Here is a 20,366-nt window from a genome sequence, read left to right as displayed (position 1 = left end):
CGAATATTATTAATTATTATTATTATGAATCAGAAGACTTTCAGTCGTTACCACGGCAACGATACGTCACGTTACGCACGCTTCTTACCCATAATCACCGCGCTTTTACCACTCATTTCTCCCGCCACATGACTACAGTAAGTATCTCAACCCCTCGGGGTGTTTGTTTGTTAAAAAGCACGTAAAACCTTTGCTGTTATTTCTTTAGTTGTAGCTGGATTTAATCATCCATGGATTTTAGGTTGAATTTGTTAGTGTTGCATTATCATTTACACGGCTACCCGCCGAAGTAGTTACGTTACGTTAGCTAGCCAGCTAAATGACAGCTGTCCCGTCCCCGGCACAGTAGGAATGTGGCACTTCCACAACAAAAATCAGTTTAAACTCATGTATTTGTCCATGTGTTGTGAGGACAACAATTAACAACGTGTTGTTGCAGTGGTTAAAGTTTTATTCAAAGTGCATAGTAAATGTCAGAAGTGTAACTAAGGAGAATTACCGCAATCGGGGATGGACTAGAATAAAAAAGTGGACCGGGAGTCTTTCCAGAGGATTTGACTGCTCAGTGCGACTCAATGTCAATGACCGTTCATACCTGATATAATTAATGCATAATTAACTTGTAATTAACATAATTATCCTGTAACACTTTCGTGCCATACTTTTGTAAGACTTTGCCATTTTAGAAGACACTGAATCATAATTGTTACTTTAGTTATGTGTGACATTGAGAAGAGAGAGCAGTAGATATTATGAGAAGCGTTTTATGCAACAGGACAGAAGAAGACCACCTTTTCCATTATTTGTAGGCCTAAATAAAAATAGATTTGTGTTGGTACTTGCTTGTGTCAAGTGAATGTGGTACAAATCTGATATTTGCACAGTAAGGATTGATTTGTATTGTACGTAGTGTTTGTGATTGATACATAGTCAATTAATAAGTACAATTACTCTGTCCTAACAATTAAGAAATGATCATTTACTACAAATGCTATTCTAACAATCTTTTGCTTTTTTCTTGTTTTACAGCTATATTGCAACACTTTGACTCCACCAACACACACATATACACACACGCACACAAATCAAACCAACGGCACTTTTAAGAGCCACTCTCTCTCGTTCTCACTTGTTCTTTCGATCTCTCTCTTTCTGTTATTGTCTCTCTTTTAATCACTCTTTCAATCTATCTATCTCTCTCTCTCTTCTATCTATTTCTGTTCAGAAATGGCTGGAGGGTCACAAAAAAAGACCTGCCCAAACTGCGGGGAAAAAATATATTGTGGACTTAAAATTTGTTCATTTTGCAACCATCCACAACCCCAAAATGTAAGACTCCAAAAAAAGATGGAAAAATTTAAAAGTCAGCAGAAGCAGTGGTTGGCATCTATGAAAAAAAATAAAAATAAGTCCCACGTTCTTGATGATGCTGCCATTCTGGTATGTAGTTTTCCGATCATCTCATTCACCAAAAGTGTTTTATTATTTTGACATAAGCAAATAAATTGACTAGTTTAAGAAATTGCCTCACATCCACACTATTAATAAGAATATAATTCATGTTTACTGTTTTTTCCTACTATTATATCTAGGGAGTTGAAACTCATACAAATCCTCACATTTATCTATCCAAAAATTATGTAAAAATTGTTTGTAGATGTTTCCTAGCTTTGATGTAACTTCACACATGCACCGACAGCGGTGTCAGCCATGCAAGGCACCATCCAGCTCGTCGGGAGCAGCTGGGGTTAGGTGTCTTGCTCATGGACACCTCGACACTTGATTCAGTGGAACCAGGGATTGAACCACCAGTCTTCCAAATTTGTAGACAACCTACATGAACCACTGAGCCACTGCCGTCCCAGTGTAAATTGTAAAATTCAGCTGTAAACTACAGTTTTGTGTATCTAATTGATCTCTCTACCTCTCTGTTCCAGCTTGAGAAGTTGTATGCCCTTGGCATGAAGCCCCTGCTGCTAATTGCCCATCCTCCTAAGGTGGTGACAGGGACGTGCCATACTAAAACAAAACTAATGCTGCCAATGCATGCCCACCTTAGCACATCCGCTAAGAAATGCCTTGATAATGTGGATGCCATCTATAAATTGATGGTTGAAGGTGAGATTGCATTTATTTAACCTTGAAATGCATACACATGCATGTATTCACTATCCGTTGTACAATTGTTGGTGTTGTCCTGTACATTTCCAAACAGCAAAGACTAGAAATTCTGATCTGGCTGTAGCCTAGCTGCAACCTAGAGTCATTTTAAAGAGCCTAAACACTCAGCTGGGAAGCTAGCGCAAATGGGAAACAGGACTTCCTGTGGTTTCTCATAAAATAAAAGCCAGGTCCCGTATTCATAAAAAATCTTAATGCAAAGAGTAGCTCCTAGTGACAAAATTCTAGAAAAATTCTTAGAAATGTGGGCGTTTACAGTGGCAGAAAGATGAAAAGAGGGAGAAGAAATGTGTTGCAGACAATGGACAGTGAGTTAGCCTATAAGACGCTATAGATTAGATAATGCAGAGATCATGTTTAGTGACCGATCTTATTAAAGACACGCTAACATCTCCGTTACAGCACATAAATGCTATAGCGCCAGATTACGCATGTAATTTCAATGTGAAGGCTTAGAATAGACCCTATACATAAAAATTGTTTTCCTTCGTGGACAACCAACCAATCACAGTCTTCAAAAGATTTTGTCACACATAGCAACGGGGTCAGCCCCGCCTCCTCACTAAGATAAAAGTTTTTGTTTTTTCCTTGCTCAAGAGTTGCTCTCAGAATCACTCTTAAGCTAAGACTCCTATGTAAAAGTTTTTAAGCTAAATTAGGAGTTTTCTGAGAGGATTCTTAGAATCTTTAAGAATACGGGCCCAGGACTCTGACTCTATAGTAACGTAGCAATCAGGTTACATTGCTGTCTCCATCTCTTTCCTCTGTGTTCTCTCTCCATCATACAGGTCTGTGTGTCTGAGCTACACACACACTTATAGCAGACATATATTAAAGGCTGACGGTGGCTTCGGCTGTATTCACACAAAATCCGCCAAAGTCGCTCTTTCCAACAGGGTTCTGTGGAGGTGGGGTCATGTTTATTTGTGCTTTAGAATGTAACCGAAATGAAACAATCAGAAGACCTTTTATTTCTCTGATTCACTGCTTTGTTCTTGCTAACACTGCTCACTCTCTTTTGGAGCTCGCTCAATCGCCGCTCTCTCTGCATGGGCCAACTTTGAATCATGTGTTTACAAACAGCAAGAGACAATCCTACTAATTTTGCCCTTTAAGACTAACTTGTGTTAATGTTAATGTATTTTTTTTAAACATAGTCAAAGTAAATCTACTACTTGTGCCACTGCGAATAGAGATTGGATGTGCAAAAAAGTACCTAACGGCATGAAAGTCACTGAGACCACAACCGGTGTTGGGCAAGTTACTCAGGGAATTGTTACTCCTCCTGTAAAAGTTATAATATTACTTTACTTATTACAGGGAATTAAAAGTTACTAGTTACATTACTTGTCATGTTACTATATTACTTTTACTATCCCGCGCCCTGCCCCTTTCTAAAAAGTGACAGATAACCTGTTTAGTCCACTTATTTTAGAAATGAATCCACTTTACTGGAACAACAATAATTAACATTAGGAGTCAACAATCAGCCAAACTTTACACATTGCTGCCTCTCCGACCAGGTGATGCTATACAGAGAAGCAATGTGCATATTTAAAAAATAATAAACAGTTTCTCCCAACATCGGTAATAGCTATCTAATGCTATTTAACTAATAGCATATTGATAAGAGCAGGGTGCAGTATGTTTTTTTTACAAAACATATAATGTTTCCCAACATCACTGGCTGAAATAAAAAATAAAGCAAGTCAACCCCGATTTTTGAACTAATGTTTTTTCTGCACATGTATTAATAAGAGCAGTATTCAGTGTTTTTACAGAAGATTCAACTTTGCTTAATGCCACTTTCCCGACGAGTGCATGCATCACTGGCAGTAGACCGGTCAGCACCGGCGTTTGCATATTATATATTATATTTGTGTGTTCTCCATGTCCATTTATAGGTTGGACAAGACTCAACCCAGACCAACTACCTCAAGAAGAGGAGAACTTCGTCTTACATTTGGTGACGTGTGACTTAACCCCTACCAACCATATCCAGTCACCACAACAGGAAACACCAGCCACAGCATCACAAAACCAGGCTCCATCCATTGGCACACCAGCAACCCAGACTACATCCGTCTGCACGTCACCACAGCCGTCTCCTTCCTACCACACATCACCGCACCCTGCTCCATCCATCTACAAACCAGCACTCCAGGGTCCCTCCATCTACAAAGCAGCACACCTGGCTCCATCCATCCAGGAACCAGCACACCTGGGTCTTTCCAGCCACACACCACCACACCTGTCTCCATCCATCCAGGAACCAGCACACCTGGCTCCATCCATCTACAAACCAGCACTCCAGGGTCCATCCATCTACAAAGCAGCACACCTGGCTCCATCCATCCAGGAACCAGCACACCTGGGTCTTTCCAGCCACACACCACCACACCTGTCTCCATCCATCCAGGAACCAGCACACCTGGCTCCATCCATCTACAAACCAGCACTCCAGGGTCCAGCCATCTACAAAGCAGCACACCTGGCTCCATCCATCCAGGAACCAGCACACCTGGGTCTTTCCAGCCACACACCACCACACCTGTCTCCATCCATCCAGGAACCAGCACACCTGGCTCCATCCATCCAGGAGCCACCACACCTGGCTCTTTCCAACCACACACCACCACACCTGTCTCCATCCATCCAGGAACCAGCACACCTGGCTCCATCCATCCGAGAACCAGCACACCTGGCTCCATCCATCCAGGAACCAACACACCTGGCTCCATCCATCCAGGAACCAACACACCTGGCTCCATCCATCCGAGAACCAGCACACCTGTCTCCATCCATCCAGGAACCAGCACACCTGGGTCCATCCATCCAGGAACCAACACACCTGTCTCCATCCATCCAGGAACCAGCACACCTGGCTCCATCCATCCAGGAGCCACCACACCTGGCTCTTTCCAACCACACACCACCACACCTGTCTCCATCCATCCAGGAACCAGCACACCTGGGTCCATCCATCCAGGAACCAACACACCTGTCTCCATCCATCCAGGAACCACCACACCTGGCTCCATCCATCCAGGAGCCACCACACCTGGCTCTTTCCAACCACACACCACCACACCTGTCTCCATCCATTCAGGAACCAGCACACCTGGCTCCATCCATCCGAGAACCAGCACACCTGGCTCCATCCATCCAGGAACCAACACACCTGGCTCCATCCATCCGAGAACCAGCACACCTGGCTCCATCCATCCAGGAGCCACCACACCTGGCTCCATCCATCCAGGAACCAACACACCTGGCTCCATCCATCCAGGAGCCACCACACCTGGCTCTTTCCAACCACACACCACCACACCTGTCTCCATCCATCCAGGAACCAGCACACCTGGCTCCATCCATCCGAGAACCAGCACACCTGGCTCCATCCATCCAGGAACCAGCACACCTGGCTCCATCCATCCAGGAACCAACACACCTGGCTCCATCCATCCAGGAACCAGCACACCTGGCTCTTTCCAACCACACACCACCACACCTGTCTCCATCCATCCAGGAACCAGCACACCTGGCTCCATCCATCCAGGAACCAGCACACCTGGCTCCATCCATCCAGGAACCAGCACACCTGGCTCCATCCATCCAGGAACCAGCACACCTGGCTCCATCCATCCAGGAACCAACACACCTGGCTCCATCCATCCAGGAACCAGCACACCTGGCTCCATCCATCCAGGAACCAGCACACCTGGCTCCATCCATCCAGGAACCACCACACCCAGCTCCACCCTTCCATGAACCAGCACACCAGGTCCCAGCTGTGCAGCCACCACTGCAGGGTCCATGGCAACGTAAAAGACCACAAAAAATTAAAGGTGTGTTTTAGTCTATGCACGGCATGTATTGTACAGACATTTTACCCCCGCATAATCGTCATGAAGTTAATGTGATTTTTGTAAACCCTCTAAAAATTATTGATTTATTATGGATCTGATTCAGGATTGCAATTATACTGTATGTCTATATGCTATATTATTTTATTATTTTTTCTATAAATAGTAGTTGAATTGATGGTTGTCTACACATCCCTGTAATTAGAGAGCTGCAAAGTTAAAGTCCCAGTGTAAAGAATACCAGTGTAAAATATATCTGCTCTGTGGCAAGCGATGTAAAATGTAAACAGTCCATTAGGAGACACAACATAAAGAAGGGATGGCAAAGAAACAAAGATTTTGAATAGAACCATGCAGCCTTTGATACTCCTGTGGTTCTCAAATCTCACTAGGAGGAGCTAAATGTGCTAATGACAAACAGTGGAAAAAATGCATAAATGTGTGCATTGTGAATTGATTCCTGCACAAAAAATACTACACATATTGTGGACATTGGTGCAAATAATATATTCCTTACAATTACAGATTGCCCTCACAATCGGCTTGAAATGTTCCCAGTCCGTGAAATAATAAAGACAAGGTACAGGAAGGTAGGACAATGACTAACTGGATAACAGTGTTTCCTCTCAATTAGTTAAAGGTATAGCGGAGGATTTTTTATTTCCGGGTGGAATCCCTATACTATTGGTCCTCCTAATTGTCAATCATTCTGGTGAATCAATCAAACTTTTCAAAAAGTGGAGAGGGCGGGACTTATTTAAAATTCGGAAAGATCCTCCGCTATACCTTTAAATAATGCTATTGGCTATTGTCATTTCAAAACCTTAACCAAGTTAAATTTCACTTAAAATGCAGCAACAAATATGTGATTATAAAAACAATGGTTTTATTGCTTTTATTATTTATCCCCCAAAAAAAACAATTATTACCCCTAAAGACACCCACGTCAAGACAAGTCACCTTTTTATATAGCGCTTTTTACAATACAGATTGTATGAAAGCAGCTTCACAGTGATTACTTAATGTTACCTTGACAAAATGCTGTTGTCTAAGTCACAACATTGAGCTGGATATGTAGGCATCCTGTAAATACCTTTAGCTTGAAGTGTCAGTCATGGATCTTATTTGATGACTATTATTCTAAATATGCAGTATATAAACTGTCAACAATTCATATATTTTCACTCCTTGTTAAAGTACAATATTTAAATAACATACAGTAATACAATGTCTTTGTCTTCCTGCCACAGGGGAGGACAGAACATCTTTATGACTGGCAGCCCTGCACAATGTGGTATGTTAAATAGCTTTTGGTTATGTACGATTACATGCATTTTATTATTGGGCTCTTGGATCTCTCTGTACTGGCAGAGAGTGTACTCTGTACATCCCTGAGCAAGACTCTTAACCCCTAGTTGCTCCAGAGGCGTGCGACATTTGACATAAACAGCAATTGTAAGTCGCTTTGGATAAAAGCGTCGGCTAAATGAATAAATGTAGTGTAATGTACTGTTTTCATTTGTTGGGATTGTTGACAAGCCATTGTCTTGGGTAGAGATTATTAAAGAAAAATGATCATGCAAACAGTTTTTGTATGCTGTTTACAATTGTGAGTGTATCCACAGCCATATGAAACCAAAAGTGAAATTCACTATTTAAATGTAACTATGGAAGGGCCGCAAAGTAGGGATGCATTATTTACACAACATTTTTCCAATAATTCAGCATATAGCTACTAGCTAGTCTTTATTCCAAGCATTTTTCAGGTCAACGTACATGGGCTGTTGTCTTTTGGCTTAGGTCAGGCTACACAAAATTACCCATCTGAATTTTCCCAAGGGGATTTATAAAGTACTTTTAATGACTTAACTTAGATTATGATGTGCATGCTTGAGTATTTATTATTCACTTTTGAGTTTCTGCTGCAAGTCTCTAGAAGAGGAATGCAGTGATTGGAGATGTTGATGGTATAGTCAGAGGAAACATCAGGGTTTCAGGGTTTGACGATTAGTACACTGCGAATGGATACATTTATTTGTGAGTCAGAGGATTTATTTTATTCCACAACATTTTGACCTTTTAAGCTGCTCACCTCGTCCCCACTCTGGAACAACAGATTCTTGATGCTCTGCATTACTCTGCAAAGTATTGTAAAACAGTAAATGTTACATTCATGACAATCAATTCAATGTGTATTATACTAACTAATTCTCCCTCAACTTCCCTCTATTCATTTATGTTTTTCTCAGTGGAAAGACCTGGCCTCCATCCTGGCAGCCAGCCTGATTCCCATGCAGCTATCCTGCAAATATGCAACATACATTGCAAACATGCATTTTTTCCTTGTTCTTGTTAAGTGTATTTTCTTTACATATTTTGTTGTTGTCCACTTGTATTGTTCCATAATATTGTCATGTTACATCAGCTAAACAGTTTGTAATGTAATTTGAACTTTAATATTCTTCATGGTTTTTATTCAAGCTTGTTGCAGCCTCTTTTATCTGTATGGATTCAATAAAGTGCAACAGTCAACAACAGACTTAACATTTCTTAAACTTGAAGGACTCCAATATGAATTGTTTTGTTGCCAACAGACCATGGAAAAGTTACAGTTGATTGTATTTTGACTCAGACAAGCTAAACTATGGGCAACAACTGATCCTTTCACAACTACCAAAATGTTCAGTCCACTGATGACACACACAGTTGGAGTGCTTTATTGGGGGACAGCTCAATATTGAAAAGGACACGGTTTCATTTAAGATTTCATATTAAATAACCTCCGCCACAAATATAAAATTAAACTACATGAGCAACTTCCCATTTTATTCACAGGTTTCGAAATGCCTTAATTTTTGTTATCAATCTTTCAACCTCTTGCTAAATTACAGTATCATAATTAACTATGAAATCATTCCATGTCCTTATTTGCATAACATACTGTTTGGGCTAACCCTATGTAGCAGTTACTCATCTTGAAGCTGATTGTGTGTTGACAATGTAAAATAACTATTTAATTTTTTGATGGGAATGAAAATGTGCATTTCACAAATGGGACTACACACACACACACACACACACTTCAAATAAGGGAATTGAGATCATCTTAAATAAAGTGCTGTTTGGTACTATATTTGTTGTTCATTTGCCATTTCTGTTATTCACTTCACTGTCATGAACAATACCTAACAAAATAAATGAAGTGTACTATGTGACATTTTCAGATTTGTCTTTTATTATGAAGTTTGACAATCTGTGACAGCGAGTTTGTTATGGATTGTTTTATATCAAGGGGATGGTTGAAAACTTCCAGTTAAACTTTATTTGATAATCAGTAAATCCACAATAAGAATTTAATATGGACATAAATCACATAAGGAGAGTTAATATATGGACATTAGCAAAGTTAATAGCCTATTGAGACTTTGATAAAGGTAATGTATACCTGTATAACAACAAGGAAAAGAGAAAGGAAATTATATACATATTTACACATTTAGGAGTAATTTGTAGCCTTATATTAGTAAGTTAAGCCTATTACAAACAACGTGAGAACGCACTGTAAATGTTTTAATTTATTATGGGTGTTTTTCAGGTCTGTCCATATATCATTGACCACACACTGTTCATATCATTGACCACGCAATTTACATAGCACCTTAATCCTTACTAACAAAATGCAGTATTGTGTAACGTAACAATTTTATTTAAGTCATAGGGGCCGAACAAACATTTTGAAATTCTAATTATACAATATACAAATGCCTAAAGCTCCTAAATTACACTTCCGATGTGTAATTAGGGAGGTACGTTATGTAACTCCAGCCGAGTGTGAACATAATCCCGAAACGCGTGTATATGGGCCTACTTGCTAAAATCGCCTAATCACCGGTTTGCTTTTTTAAAGTAAACCACATAAATTCATTGTAATATATGCTTCGGCTGCAGTTAAACATTAAGATATTATCATGATATGTGTTTAGAAACCCCTATTTTGCAAACCGGAAGAACTACTGTGACGCTGATTTGTTTTGTTTTCCAGCTCGGAAAATATCCGAAATAAACCAAAATCTTTACTTTTGCATATCACACAACATCTAAATACAGTGTAAGTACTAGTTCGGCTGTACTAGATATTTAATATATTCAGTGCATACATCTTTTTACAACCCTAATCACAGCCTAACGTTTGCAAACAGAAAAAACTACAAATATGGTACTAATTAGTATGAAGTGGCATGGCGCGGCTAGAGGGAATTGTAGTTTAAAAATATATGTCTCAATATAATGAAATTGAGATTTGTAAATAATGATGCAAGAATACACTGATGGGTTAAAGGGGATGGGAATCACATTTGTGTAATACAATTTTAAATACCTTACTGTTAAATAGGTGAAAATCAAGTTTGACCATTTTTGATAGCAATACCTCTTGGTGACTCTACCCATATGGGTATAGTCATATAGCTGAAGTCAACAGCTATTTATAACAGTTGGTTTCATGTCTGTAGCCCTTTCTGTTCCTGAATGACAAGCTTTCAAACATGCACCAAGGTCAAGGTTCAGAGGTCAATATTTCAAAGCAGGAGCCATTTACAACCTTCAGACTGACATATGTTACTCTCCAGGTCGAGCCCTTTCCAACCATATATTTGGTTTAGTCCTACAACAAAGTTTAAATTTTAACTTTACATGGACACAGCCTTGGCTCAGGCATAGTTTCAGTGAGGACTTTGAGGCCCCGACCTCAACTTTTATATATTTTTTAGAAATTTAGTATTATAACAATACTGCACATATGTATGTACCGCAGCCAAGCAAAAAACAGACTATTTGGGTGTTTTAGATAGAGTCATGAACTTATGAGCATCAGCATTAATCTAAAAGATGCAATAGGCCCTATGCACAGCTGCACTACTTCCTGAACTTCAGCCAGCTCCTTTGTTTCCTGTCTGCCATTATTGGACAAACTGATTAATCCAGGTGTGTCTGACCAACAACAATAATCAGACACACCTGGATTAATCAGTTTGTCCAATAATGGCAGACAGGAAACAAAGGAGCTGGCTGAAGTTCAGGAAGTAGTGCAGCTGTGCATAGGGCCTATTAGGTGTCCAAATAGTACTTTCAAATGATGTCAGTGGTGGATGACGTTTTCAGATCATTTACTTAAGTAAAAGTACTAATAATTTATTATCATGATATTATTATTCCTCATGTGTTAATGTAAAAGCAGGATTTTACTGTTGTAGTTGGTTGTGGGTGAACAGTTTAGTCTCTGACTGCATGAGATGATTATTTCATTATGGATGAATTTGCTGATTTTTTTTTATTTTTATTAATCGAGAGCCCATGGCCCAAAAGTAACACTTTCACACTGCTTGTTTTGTCAGTCTAAACCTAAAAATGTTTAAAAATATCTATTAAAATAATCTAGATGAAAATCTTCACATTTCTGAAGCTGGAACCATGAAATGTTTTTACATGACATGACTTAAAAAAATGATCTAAATAGCTGGCAATTAAAGTTCTGTCGATCAACTAATCCTTAACTGTTCTTGTATAAACTGTTGAGTACCTAATTTATACTCTTCATATGGTTTGTGCAAAACCTTTGTAAAGTAACTAAAGCTGTCAGATAAATGTAGTGAAGTAAAAAGTACAGTATTTCCCTTTGAGATGTAGTGGAGTAGAAGTGCCATACAAGTACAAGAGAACAACAGCTTTATCATGCAGTGTAGCTGTGAAAAAAGTCTGTATCAAGTCACTGCTAATGCAAACTGAACATTTCCTGCTGCAGCATATTAAGTTCACACAACAGACAATTCCATCAAATGGGTTTATTAGAGTGGCACAAAATCACAAAATGAGAGCAAGAAAAATTAAGTTATTCAAAATGCTTTACATATAAAGGAGTTTAAATATTCACACTATTGCATTTCAAAGTGCTTTGCATATAGAATAAAAACAAAATAAAAGAAAGAAGGCCAGGAGTCTGCCTGATTCACTAAATTTGGGGCACCCCTATCTGAGATGGTAGAGATGGAGCAGGTTTGCGGCGCCACTGGACCTTCAATCCAGGGACGTATTCTGCTGGGGTGGTGCTACAACCAGTAATGCCCAGCGGGGCCCCCACAGAGCACGCTTTGCTTGCTCTGTGGTTACCAGTGGTGCATATGTATGCATCACAAGTTACAAAGACATTTCTTTATACAGTTTTACAGGATGTAAGTGAAAATTCTTTGGATTTGTCTGTCTGTCTGTATGTACATTTAGATGATGTCATATGGAAAACATAAAAGAATAACATTTATGGTTTCAATGCTATTTGACTGTATTCAGTATGCTATAACTACAAAAAAACTACAAAATAATATGGGTAGTATATGCATATTGCATACAAATCTAAATCCACTTATATTATGGAAATACCAAAGTACATTCGAATTATACTTGTTAAAATTTCACAGACTGTCATTGAATCTTCATTAGATTTTTCCATGCAAAGATGATGACAATTAATTATTTAAAGCAGCAATAAGCAGTTTTGGTCTGAAATCAGCAAGCTCAAATGTTAGAAGAGATAAATAACTCAATGTTTTTCTATTTTTTTAAATAAAAATACATACAGAATCTACAAAAACTTTCCTGTAGATACTTTGGTACAGCTATTTAAAACAAAGGCAAGGCAAGATTTTTTGTACAAATCTCCAGTTCCTCTGTGTTGTTTGGCAGTGGTCTTTAGGTGTCTTCTTCCTCAGACTCGGGGCTGGTGAAGCCATTGTCATCCCACTCCTCAATGTCCTCCTGTAGGGAAAGGAAATCACATTCCATAGTGGCTATACTGCTGTATGCATTAACAGCCTGTTTGTGTTGACTTCTAAGTGAGTGACCCCTCCGATTGAGGACACTGTTGAGCCCATGTGTAGCATCCTCTGTCAGGTCACCGAAATCTGTAGAGGAATTGTGGGAAAAAATAGAAAGAGAAAGATGACACATCAAACAAAACATGACATTTGTAACTATTTTTGCATTTTACAATGCTGAATTTGCAACTTCAACATTACCTTTTAGTCATTATATTTACTGTATTTACAACTTTTACATTGTGCACACTGGTACCAAATAGCTGGTCAGCTCAGTGCCTGATCATAAACTCAATGTATATAGTAGAGTTCGATCGATCGATCTATCTATATATATTATAAATAAATAAATACATGATACTAAAATCTAAAGATCTTGTACATACTGCTGGTTTTGATGCGCTCCAAAGTCTGTCCTCTGAGTGACTCCACTTCTTGCACTTGCTTCAGAAGGTACTTGATGTGCTGAGACATCTCCTTTACCAGGATGCTCTGCTCCTCCTCCAAGCGTTTCAGCAGCATTACCTGGTCGAAGACAGATCTCTTCAACCTGAAGGTGTTGCCTTTGGTTGGGGAAAGTAATGGAATAGTGGACAAGGAATGTTTATTATTATATTATACAAGCATAACAGAATTATGTTTTCTGAGAAATCTTTTTAGCGACAGCATTGGTTCTGTAGAATATAAACAATTTCAAAATATGAATAAAAGTCACAATAATATAATTTGAATTATATAATTCTCCATTCAAATTGAGAGCTTGTGAAATTGTGATGGTCAAGCATTTTATTTGTGATTACTACAGCAGAATAACATGGTGTTGATCTCACCATTCAATGTTTATGCTCCGTGATTAATATTTTCATATTTTGGTATTCATGATATTTTTTATTTCAATATATCATCCCATTCCTGTGTTGTTGCATGACAAGTAACAAAAAGGACAATGGTAAATATGGAAATATGGAATATAGCAATTCATATATATCATACCATCTCCATGTCTCTCCCATGGTAGGATATATCCCTCTGTCAGACTGCAAGCCAACTCCTCGTCAATCGGATCTCCTTCCACTACGGTGTTGTATTGCAAGACCTTTTCACGAAGCTTCTTCTTCAACTCTGTCATTTTCTTTCTCTTTCTTTGTCTTGCCTGGTTGCTATCTGCAAATCGAAATGAAAAGAAAACTGTCATAATCCCAGATTATTATTGTTTTTTTAAAGTGTTATTGGTTTAAATAACTTGATTTGACAACAAACCATGCTGACGATACAGATCTTGCTTCTTGCGCAAAAGGGTTACAGTGATGTTCTCAATGTCAGCCCTTAGCTCTTCAGTACAACCTGGAGTGTAGACTCTCTCTAAATAGGTGATACAAAACAATTGACAAGAGACACAATTAGTGACATTTTCAAAATATAGCCACCTTTTATTATTTGTATAAAGGTACAGTCATTAACAGATGTGTGTGTGTGGGTGTGTATATACACACATACATAGTGTACTTTACATGTTTTACCTGTGACCGCCCATTGTCTAACATCACACACCCACTGCTGTATTGTCTCCTGATCAAGGTTGTGCTGCTCCTTGATGTTGCTAAGGCTGGCAGCTTCCACCTTTGCCCTCTCTGTGATCTTTTAAATAGAAAAAATAACAAAATGTCCGAAAAAAGCTCTATGCACCACCACAATGCAAAATCCACCAATTTTACTTGAGCTTTCGGTACAAGACTTTCATCAGGACAGGTGTAACATTAAATAACACATTAAATATCTGTGTATACTAGCAAGCAGACCTCCCCTCAGTTACTTAAAATGAATAAAACATGATTATTATCAAAATAGTCGCATATTTTTTTCCGTAACATGATTAAACAATTCATCAACAAATAGTTTCAGATCTAGCTGTAGTTGGTGCATTGAGGGAAAGGGGCAGTGCTTAGGATCTCAATTATAATTTACCCTTACTTTGACATATCTGTGGGCTAACACTTGATGAAGGTTGTCCCTCTTTCTTCTGTTCCAACCCATGGCCTGTCGCGTTAGCATGTTCACTCTTCCTGATGAAAACAATAAGGCACCCACAAGCCAAAAAGTAAGATTTCACATTCAAAAGGCAATAAGAGAAACCCAACAGACATGCCTAAACCCTATCACTAAAAGTTAGTTGAACTGGTAATTACCTTGAAGTAATACAATGATAAATTTCGTAAGAACAGAACAGAGAAACTTTGTTTTTTTTAATTCCCTGTAAAAACACTATTAAGTATTTATTATTATTTATTTAGGCTACCAGAGCGTGTAATGTAAGTGTAACACCAACCAGCTTTTGTCATGTATTTTGTGACAAGTGCTGCCCTGGAGAGAAAGCTGTTCACCTATAAAGAAAATAATACAATTAAATGTTGGTCTCCATTACATAAAAATATTACCTACACACCATAGATCTTAAACCTGTGGTTTAACAGAAAACATGTCTACTGTATTATCCAAGGAATTTGGGACCCCTTATGCATGCATTTGGAATTGCTAAAAACAACTGAACTGCCTGTTCTTTATTTTAACTCATACATAAAGGATGTACTTTATCCCTCACACCAGGCGTTTTACTTAGATGACAAATAAGTGCCTTTTGGTGTTATGGTTTCTATTAAGACTCTTTGTAGCCATAGTTAAAATACTGACAATAATACCATACCTGCTCCACTTCCTCTCCCACTGTGTTTCCTGCTCCATCCTGGCTTCTGCCACCCCATTTCACCTGCAACACAGAGTGAGAAGTGTTATGTAGCAGTACTTCAGAAGTTTTGATATAACATCATCCAATCAGGCATAACATGCACAAATGTAAAACTAATCCTTTGCATTGAAGATTGCATTAATGCATACAATTATCTCTAAAACATCTCATGACACAAGCTTTTTATTTGGTGGGGAAAAACAAAATCCCTGTCCAACAAATTTGAAAAAGCAGCTGAAAAGCAGTTAGTGAAAGATAACACACAGCACGTTCTATTATCCGACCCATTATTTCCCTATAGCTACAGCCATACCAGACTTAAAGTTATTGCATGTACCTCGCATTTTGCTGTATGGGCTTTGGCATGCATGACGCTCAGGAATGGCCTCATTTCTGTTAATGGCAGAAGCTCTGGTAAACCCTCTGCTACTTTGTTAAGGTAGGGCCAGTACCTAAAAAGCAGGAGCAGCATCATGTGAGTGTAACAAAGATCCATTTTTAATTGAAATCTAAAATGACTAACATCACTGTAAAGCTGAGAAACAAGACATTTTAATCATGGAGTTGGATTTGCAATATGACAATGAGGATTACCTGCATGTAACATCCATACAGAAGAAGGTAACATTTGCCTTCTTTGACATCTCTCTTTGAAGAAACATCGGGTAAGCAAATATTTCTCCACGGTAATGGTTCAGTCCTCGTAAAAGAAACCCATGTCTGATAAATCAGAAGAAAATCTAGTGGTTAAGAAACAATTGACCCAGTAAGACCTGGCTTAAGCTCACATCTCTGTCAACTGAGTGCCTATAACAAAATATATGATAAATATAATACTTGGCTACTACAAAGGATAGATAAATACCACTCTGCAAGCAAGCAAACGTGTGAAAGACTTGGATTGTCATTAAAACTCAAATATCAGACTCCAGGATCACACACACACACACACACACACACACACACACACCTGCAAACTGCAACTTGAATGCCCTCCTCATCTATCTGAGCACCAGACTTTTTGGACATCTCTCTGCCAGCGGTGAACTTGGCAATACCGCAGACAGCACTGTCATTTGTCTATAAAGTCAGTTTATAACACATCTTAAGATACATAAAAACACAAAACTAAAATATCTGTATAAACAACTATTATTAAAAAAAAAAAAATCTAATGTTCATACACTTCTCATGTTGCCTCTGACAAGATCAACAAAGGTAGCAACTTCCTCGTCCTTGGCCAGGAACAAGCCCTCATATATGGGTGGCTCCTCAGTCCTGTCCATGATAAGATAACATGCGTCAGTAATAAAAAAATCACAAGTACTACATTTACTATTTGTTAAAATGTAAGTTATGATCACTCAATGACAACCCGAAGGGCTACTATTTGTGTTAGACAAGTCTAAAATAAACTTCTGAAAAATACCTATACCTACCCTTTTGACTTGCTGAAGCGGTAATGCTTTCGGTTCCCATCAGAGCAGACAGCCAACATGTCTGGAGAACATGCTGGACACTCAAAATGATGGACCTGGCACATATCCTCTTCTTTGTATTCACAGAACGTAAACTCAAAAAAGCTCCGCTGAAATGTATCAGCACAGATACTACCTGTCTGCATATTAAGAAATGATTGGTTAGAATTTTTTGAAGCAATGCCCACAATTAAATATTAGGTATACAGTAATATAATTTTGTTTGTTATATGTTTCAATGATATTCAGGCAGATTTACCCTTCCAGCTTGAACAGATCTGTGCTCCAACATTTTCAGGAAGGCCTGCCTGGACATGGCTGGTGCAGTCACCTTCATATGCTCAAACGAGGTGAAGACATCAAACTTGTATAGGGTCTGGCAGCTGGTGCTAGCTGGCCAGTACCGATAAACAAGCAGGTCCTTCACCTCGGGAGTCCATTCTGCAGGGCATGATGGACAGGATTTCCGAGGCAAGCAGACATTGTATCGTCCTGTGAACAAGTCAATATACTGTAGTAAAGTCTAAAATAATTTCAGTAATCAAATTGCAACAGATTGCCTTCTATACAGAGATACAAATATATGATATATTAGCTATTTGACATGGCATTTGGGCATTGCCTGAAAATGACATGGTTATAAAAAGCTTTGCGTTGCACACAGTGGTAAAGTTCTAGTACAATAATACTTGCACAAAAAGGAGGGCTTTCAGAACAACATACCATTGATGGTGACCACAGAAATATGCTTCCCTGGAGTGATTGTGAGGTCATGAGTGCATTCACAAATTGACCTTGGAGCAGGAACAGGCAGTTGACATACTGCAAAACAGAAAGAAGTTATGAAGGGTGTATTTACAGCTTCTCCTCAGTCCCTTAGATGCATTTCCCAAAACGCTAACCTCATTTTCAAAATAGTGCTTTAAAATCCAACAATTAATCCAAACTGGCCACACCACTATTCCACCTGTAATTGTCATTAATGTTGAAACAACATGTAAATGCTTAAGCACATTTTGAAAAATATTAAGACGCAATTGACTTAGCTGGTCAAAGATATGCTGGACAGAACTGTCAAAACCAATCATACTTTTGTTATTCAGCTATTAAATTTCACACTTGCACTTTAGAGTTTTTAGAATAAGCTTAGAATGAGATTAGCATTTTAGAAAAAATGTCTAAGCCATTTAGAAACACTGTTAAATATAAACATGTGCACTATCTACAACAACATTTGGACAATTACACTATAAGTATGAGACAATTTGATATAATGCTAATTTTAACATACTTTGTTCACAAAACTGAGGCTGGCCATTTTCATTCACCACCACAGCAGTTGTAGGGGGAATGGGCTCAAGAAATCCATGGAACACAGCCTCTCTGTCATGGAAGACATTTCTCTTGTGGGCCTCCATGTCACAGGTAGCACAGAGGAACTCCATGTCCAGTGGTACACAGTCCAGGCACCTAATCACAGCTTCTACAGCACAGCATCTGTGACAGTTTTGGATGAATACTCTCTCGGCTGAGAGCTTTGCATCCAAAAGCATAGGCCTAGCAGTTTTCATTCTCACATCTGTGAGAAGCTGCCTTTGTTCCCAAGCAGAAACCATTCTGTCTGTTCCCTCCGGAACCTGGACTGCAGTTATGGTGTCCCTTAATTCTTGGAGTCTTGTTTCTAAAAAACAAAAATATACATTCACTTGTCCTTAAAAGGTCTTGATTATGATCACAAGTATATATCAGTTATACTGTGAGTCTGTAGTGGAAGCATAGACAAAACATAATGCTTAATTATGATTAAATAAATGGTGGAAATTGGAAAAACTGTAGTGTAGTGTAACTACACTACTGTACTACTGTAACACTCAGTATTCTCACCAAGACTTGCCAACTCTTGATCTTCTATCTGAAAGCCCTCCTCATGCACAGGATCCCTTCTTCTGGCTTGAGAAGCAGCTGCAGACACAGTCATTTAGCTTAACCCTTTGATCAATTTGACATGAAACCAATTCATTTCCAAATGAAAATATTCCATAAGGACTGGAGGGAGGGGAACTACACAACACAAGTAAGGATTATCAGTCGCATGCTCTTTAACTATCTTCTATATTAGTAAGAACATTTTTCACAAACATTGCAACACCATTTTGTCAAAGTGGTATCTGACTCTCATTTTATAATACGTGTAACCACCAAAACACTATTTAATGAATTATCTTTATTCTTAGATACAGTAATCATGTTTTAGTAAAGAACAAACCTGATTCAGGGCAGTGTGTTTCCCGACGTTTCTCATGCCTGCCTGTGACCAGTGGATTAGTGAGGGATCTCTTCCTCCTTTTCCTCATTTTTTTTTTAGGAAAGGCAGTTTCCATGGCCATGGCAGCCTATATTGCAGAGCACTTATATCAGCAGCACTTATAATTGAGCATTATTCAGTAGTTGCATAAAAGGGTCTTACTAACCATTTACATCACATCTATAAAAGCAAATGCAATTAGTATTTTCAGACTTATGCACTATTTGCTTATCATGACAAGCCTTACCCTGGCCTCATGGAGATAAGCATCACTAATTAATGCTGCCATGTGGATCCTGGCATCATTGGGATCATCAAAGATCCTCATGTCAGAATTGAGGGACATCACAAACAAATACAAACAATATAAAAAAAATACACAAAATGAAGAAAGAGAGAAAGAGAGAGATCGGAAGAGACAAGTGAGAACGAGAGAGAGTGGCTCTTAAAAGTGCCGTTGGTTTGATTTGTGTGCGTGTGTGTATATGTGTGTGTTGGTGGAGTCAAAGTGTTGCAATATAGCTGTAAAACAAGAAAAAAGCAAAAGATTGTTAGAATAGCATTTGTAGTAAATGATCATTTCTTAATTGTTAGGACAGAGTAATTGTACTTATTAATTGACTATGTATCAATCACAAACACTACGTACAATACAAATCAATCCTTACTGTGCAAATATCAGATTTGTACCACATTCACTTGACACAAGCAAGTACCAACACAAATCTATTTTTATTTAGGCCTACAAATAATGGAAAAGGTGGTCTTCTTCTGTCCTGTTGCATAAAACGCTTCTCATAATATCTACTGCTCTCTCTTCTCAATGTCACACATAACTAAAGTAACAATTATGATTCAGTGTCTTCTAAAATGGCAAAGTCTTACAAAAGTATGGCACGAAAGTGTTACAGGATAATTATGTTAATT

Source organism: Scardinius erythrophthalmus, assembly GCF_964197995.2.
Source record: "Scardinius erythrophthalmus genome assembly, chromosome: 5".
Classification (NCBI taxonomy): domain Eukaryota; kingdom Metazoa; phylum Chordata; class Actinopteri; order Cypriniformes; family Leuciscidae; genus Scardinius; species Scardinius erythrophthalmus.
Note: the sequence above shows the minus strand (reverse complement) of the source record.